Here is a 6116-nt window from a genome sequence, read left to right on the forward strand (position 1 = left end):
TTTCAGGATCCTACAAGGTGGTGTATTATCTCCCCTCGCATGGATTTTTATTTTTGAATTTTTTACTCCACAGAATATACTCTTCAAAAATTGATATATGAGAATGTTCAGAGCAAGGATAGATTTTCTAGAGAGCTTGCTGTATTCATGTTCAGTTTGGAAAAGAGTAAATATTTTGCTGTGAAGTCGTCCGTGAAGTATAAAATTTCCGGATGAAAATTCACTTTCGGAGGAGTAATTCACAACATTTTATACTGATGTACAAATTCTATTATGTTTAGATTTATTGTAGCATGTTAATAGATATTTTACATTAGGCAACTGATTATTTATTTATCAACCAACCTTATCCTTTCTTCCTTTACAGTACATGCTAAGAAATCATAAAATAGAGAGTGATGAAACATCTCATTAAAACTATTCTCACAATTTAAACTTCTATACAGTTATGGTGCATAAATTTGAAATTGTTTGGAGGTATTTAAATCCTCTATCCTTAACATGGTGTTGGATGACTTGTAATATTTTAACCCTTACCATGCTAAATTTCTATAATGAACTGGTCCATCTTCCAATTTGGGCAGTACCATTTATCATTTGAAGGGGTGTTTACTAAAGATTTACTGACTGAATAGCGAACATTGCAGACCATGATCAGACTGCACGGATGTGCAGGCTGATCTTGGTCTGCACTGGTCGCAAAGGCAGAATCACTTGCCGCCAGCAAGCTAAGGGTTAAAGGACATAATGAGTGTGAAATATTTAAATTATTATTCTATTTGTTACATATATATTGTTTTGTCTTTTTTTGCAAATAAACTGAAAATAAAAGTTATGTAATATAAAGTAATTAATGTACTTTTTTGCCATATTTATGATACCTTTCAGAAAAAAAAGAGTGTGTATTGTTCTGCTTATGTCATATCTTGTAGGCCGAAAATTTAGTTTTCAGTCAATGAATTGGAGAACATTTGAAGGCTTATGATCAAGTAATTTTGTCCATTAGATAATCTCCATTGTTTTATGGGCCAGTGAAAGGTCCAAAAAATGCACGTACGTGTATAATTCCTTAAGGCATTGAGCTCAGCAAATGAGGTCAGAGCCCTACACTGCAAGGCAGGCCACTAAATGAAAGAGTTTTTAAACGCAAATGTTTGTTTTCGTAGATGGTCCCTGTTTTGACATGTATATTGTATTCTGTCAAGCATTTTCAGTACTAATAAATGCTGATATCATTCCTGTTTTATGGTATTGTAACATCGGATTTTTCAAGCTGGCTTTAACATCCAATCGGCTGTTTGCTATAAATGCGTGTGGGTACATACATCCGTCTGTCTGTAAGAGTTTGTCCGCATGCATTGAGCAACCTTTTTTAGCTCACCTGAGCCAAAGGCTCATGGTGAGCTATTGTGACCACTCAATGTCCGTCGTCCGTCGTATGTCCGTCAACATTTTCTAAAAAAATCTTCTTCTTGAAAACCACTGGGCAGCATTACACCAAACTTCACAGGAATGATCCTTAGGTGGCCCCCTTTCAAAATTGTTCAAAGAATTAAATTCCATGCAGAACTCTGGTTGCCATGGCAACCGAAAGAAAAAACTTTAAAAATCTTTTGTCCAAAACCAAAGGGCCTAGGGCTTTGATATCTGGTGTGTAGCATCATCAAGTGGTCCTCTACTAAAATTGTTCAAATTATTCCCCTAGGGTCAAATATGGCCCTGCCCCGGGCGTCACATGGTTTATATAGACTTATATAGGGAAAACTTTGAAAATCTTCTTGTACAAAACCGCATGGCCTAGGGCTTTGATATTTGGTATGTAGCATCATCTAGTGGTCCTCTACCAAAATTGTTCAAATTATCCCCCTAGGGTCAAATATGGCCCCGCCCCGGGGCTCACATGGTTTATATATACTTATATAGGGAAAACTTTGAAAGTCTTCTTGTACAAAACCGCATGGCCTAGGGCTTTGATATTTGGTATGTAGCATCATCTAGTGGTCCTCTACCAAAATTGTTCAAATTATCCCTCTAGGATCAAATATGGCCCCGCCCCGGGGGTCCCAAGTTTTACATAGTTTTACAAGTTTTTTTATATGAAAAAAAATTTAAAAATCTTCTTGTCTAAAACCACAACACTTAGACCTTTGATATTTGTTTTGTAGCATTGTGTTATGGTCCTCAACCAAAATTGTTCAAATTGTACCCCTGGGATGAAAAGAGGCCCTGCTGTGGGGGTCCTAAGTTTTATATAGACTTATACAGGAAAAAACTTTAAAAATCTTCTTGTCTGAAACCATATGACCTATGCTTTTGATAATTGGCATGATGCATTGTCTAGTAGTCCTCTACCAAAATCGTTCAAATTATGCCCCTGGGGTTAAAAGAGGCCCCGCCCTGGGGTCACTTAGTTATGCCCCCCTTTGAAGAAGGAGGGGTATATTGTTTTGCAGATGTCGGTCGGTCAGTCGGTCAGTATGTAGACCAATCCGTTTCCGGATGATAACTCAAGAACGCTTAGGCCTAGGATCATGAAAGTTGATAGGAAGGTTGGTCATCACCTGCAGATGACCCCTATTGATTTTGAGATCTGTATGTCAAAGGTCAAGGTCACAGTGACCCTGAACAGTTAAACATTTTCCAGGTGATAACTCAATATTGCTTGGGCCTAGGATCGTGAAAGTTGATAGGAAGGTTGGTCATGACCAGCAGATGACCCCTATTGATTTTGAGGTCAAAGGTCAAGGTCACAGTGACCATGAATGGTAAAACGGTTTCCGGGCGAAAACTCAAGAACACTTGGGCCTAGGATCAGGAAAATTGATAGGGAGATTGATCATAACAGCAGATGGCCCCTATTGATTTTGAGGTCATTTGGTCAAAGTTCAAGGTCAGATTGGCCAGGAAGAGTTAAACAGTTTCTGGACGATAACTTGAGAACACTTGGGCCAAGGGTCATGAAAGATGATAGAGAGGTTCATCATGACCAGCAGATGACCCCTATTGATTTTAAGGTCTGTAGGTCAAAGGTCAAGGTTACAGTGACCCGGAACATTTAAACCGTTTCCAGACAATACCTTGAGAACGCTTGGACCTAGGATCACCAAACTTAATAGGGAGGTTGATCATGACCAGCAGATGACCCCTGTTGATTTTGAGGTCAATAGGTCAAAGGTCAATGTCACATTGAACCAGAACAGTAGAATTTTTTGTTTACAGTGAGCAAATAATTTCTGTTACTTGTGCAATTACTGAATGCATCAAGGGGGCCATTTCATGTTGGACAAGTTCTTGTTACTATGTGAGTTATATAGGAAAAAATACTTAAAAAATCATTTGATCCTATTTCCAAGACTGTTTAATTATAATTACCTGATGACCCCAAGAAATATGATGTCACTTGACTATGACCTTGACCTGCTGACCTACTTTCTTGTTTTTTAAGATACAGCCTTGAAATTTTGATGACATACACAGTTTTGCACACCAATCATAAAACTGAATTTCATTGACCGTGAATGTGACCTACTGACTTTCTTAATATTTTATCATCAGTTTGATCTTTGAAACATGTAGCTCATATTACTCAGGTAAGCGATCCAGGGTCATCATGACCCTCTTGTTTGTGATTTGGTATTATTATCTACCTTGATACAACAGTGCATTGCGCGCAAACATTTGTTTTTTAATCTCAAATGTGGGGGACAAAGGTCAAGTCAGATCTTATCCGGACTTAAATTTTGATATGCATGTAACTGGCGAGCATAAAGTTGCCGCTTTGTCTGTCCGTCAGTCCTGTCACGTTTTTGCCCCGGAGTATAACTTGAAAAGTATTAAAGGCATTTGATTGAAACTTCACATAATCATAGTGGCTATTGAGACAAAGTGTAGTGTCAAAGAATCATAACTCCTAGTTTTTGAATTATCTCCCTTTATTATACAAAATAAGGCTTGTCCGGAGTATTACTTGAAAAGTATTAATGGCATTTCATTGAAACTTCACAAAATGATAGAGGCCATTGTCGGGAAGTGCAGTGTCAAAGAACCATAACTCTACCCTACCTAGTTTTTGAATTATCTCCCTTTATTCAATTTTCTTGTTTTTATTATCTCCATTTTTTTTAGCTCACCAGTGACAAGGTGAGCTTTTGTGATCGTCGGTCCGTCGTCTGTCCACAATTTCTTATAAACATGATAGAGACTACATTTTGCAATGGATTTTATACAAACTTGCACACAACTTGTATTGACATAATATCTCAGTTTCTTTCGAAAACTGGCCAGATTCCATCATGAGTTCCAGAGTTATAGCCCCTTATAGGGCCAAAAGTTGCTGTTTTGGCTTGTGAACACGATAGAGACCACATTTTGCAACCAATTTTATTCAGACTTGCACAAAACTTGTATTGGCATAGTATCTCGGTTCCTTTCGAAAACTGGCCAGATCCCATCATGGGTTCCAGAGTTATGGACTCTTAAAGGGCCAAAATTTGCTATTTTGGCCTTTGCAGCCATATAGAGACTTCATTTATGGTTTGATTTGTTACAAACTTGCAATTTGTCTTAACAATAGATCTTAGATTCCATGATGAATCCGTCAGATCCAATTATAGGTACCGGAGTTACAGCCCCTGATTGACCCGTAAAAGAGCCAAAATTTTGTTAATTTTTACCTTGTGAACACGATAGAAGTGACATTTTACATTCGATTTTAACCACACTTACACACAACTTAAGTCACAATAAGATCTCGGTTCCTTTCGAAAACTGGCTAGATTCCTTCATGGGTTCTAGAGTTACTGGCCCTGAAAGGGGCAACATTTTCTATTTTGGCCATTTCAGGCATATAGAGGTTTCATTTATGCTTTGATTTGATACACACTTGCACAGAATGTTTGTCTTGATGATCTCTAGGCCAGGTTTAAAACTGGGTCGTGTGGGGTCAAAAACTAGGTCACCAGGTCAAATCAAAGGAAAAGCTTCTTAACACTGTAGAGGCCACATTTATGACCCTATCTTGATGAAACTTGGTCAGAATGTTTATCTTGATGATTCCTATGCCAAGTACCGAACTGGGTCATATTGGGTCAAAAACTATATCACCACTAAAATCATAGGAAAAGCTTGTAAACACTCTTGAGGCCATATTTATGTCTCTGTCTTCATGAAACTTTGTAAGAATGTTTATCTTGATGATTCCTAGGATAAGATCGAAACTTGATCATGAGGGGTCAAAAACAAGGTCACCACTCGAATCAAAGTAAAAGCTTTTTAACACTATAGAGGCCACATTTATGACCCTATCTTCATGAAACTTGGTCAGAATGTGTATCTAGATGATTCCTAGTCAAAAGTTTAACAGGTGAGCGATATAGGGTCATCATGACCCTCTTGTTTTTGGTTTCTAATACGTTATTCACCATACTGAGGCAAGCACATGCACCGGGGAGCATCATTCGGTTTTACCGATTCCTTGTTATTATTTGGCTGAAATGTTTGCACCAATAGAATTGAGTGTTTCCATGCCCCTATCTCAAAGGTAAAAGTCACACTTGAGCAGTATTCGTTATTTAGAATGTAGCTGGAATATTTACCTCAGTGAGTGTTACGCACAGACTCCATGTCACTATTTCAAAGGTCAATGTCACATGTGTGCGTTGGCTTGTCCTTGCTGTAACTTCACATGCATAGAGCAATCTTTTTATCAGTCTGAATTAGAGGGAGTGCCGCGCGCAAACGCCATTTCAAATGTTAAGGTCACACTTTGGGTCATACGTCATTACAGAACTTGTTCAGGTCGTAAGCAGTTGTTACCCAATTTCTCCACACTTGATCATAATGTTTATGACCATTATTTTGGCCAAGTTCTATAACCATCCAGATTGTCCCATACGCTCTGAAATTAAGGTCCATGAATTACTGAAAATTGCGAAAATTTACATTTTCCATTAACTCCAGTGTTCACAAAATTAGGTAACTATGTTTATGTCCATAAGATTTGTTATAAATTCGGTATACAGACAGATAGTCCCAGTAAGTCGTAAGTTATAGCCCCTGAATTACTTAAATTTGCGAATGTTGACAGTGTCCGCTTGATATCCTAAGAATTTCATATT

This window comes from Mercenaria mercenaria, chromosome 8, assembly GCF_021730395.1.
Source record: "Mercenaria mercenaria strain notata chromosome 8, MADL_Memer_1, whole genome shotgun sequence".
Lineage (NCBI taxonomy): Eukaryota > Metazoa > Mollusca > Bivalvia > Venerida > Veneridae > Mercenaria > Mercenaria mercenaria.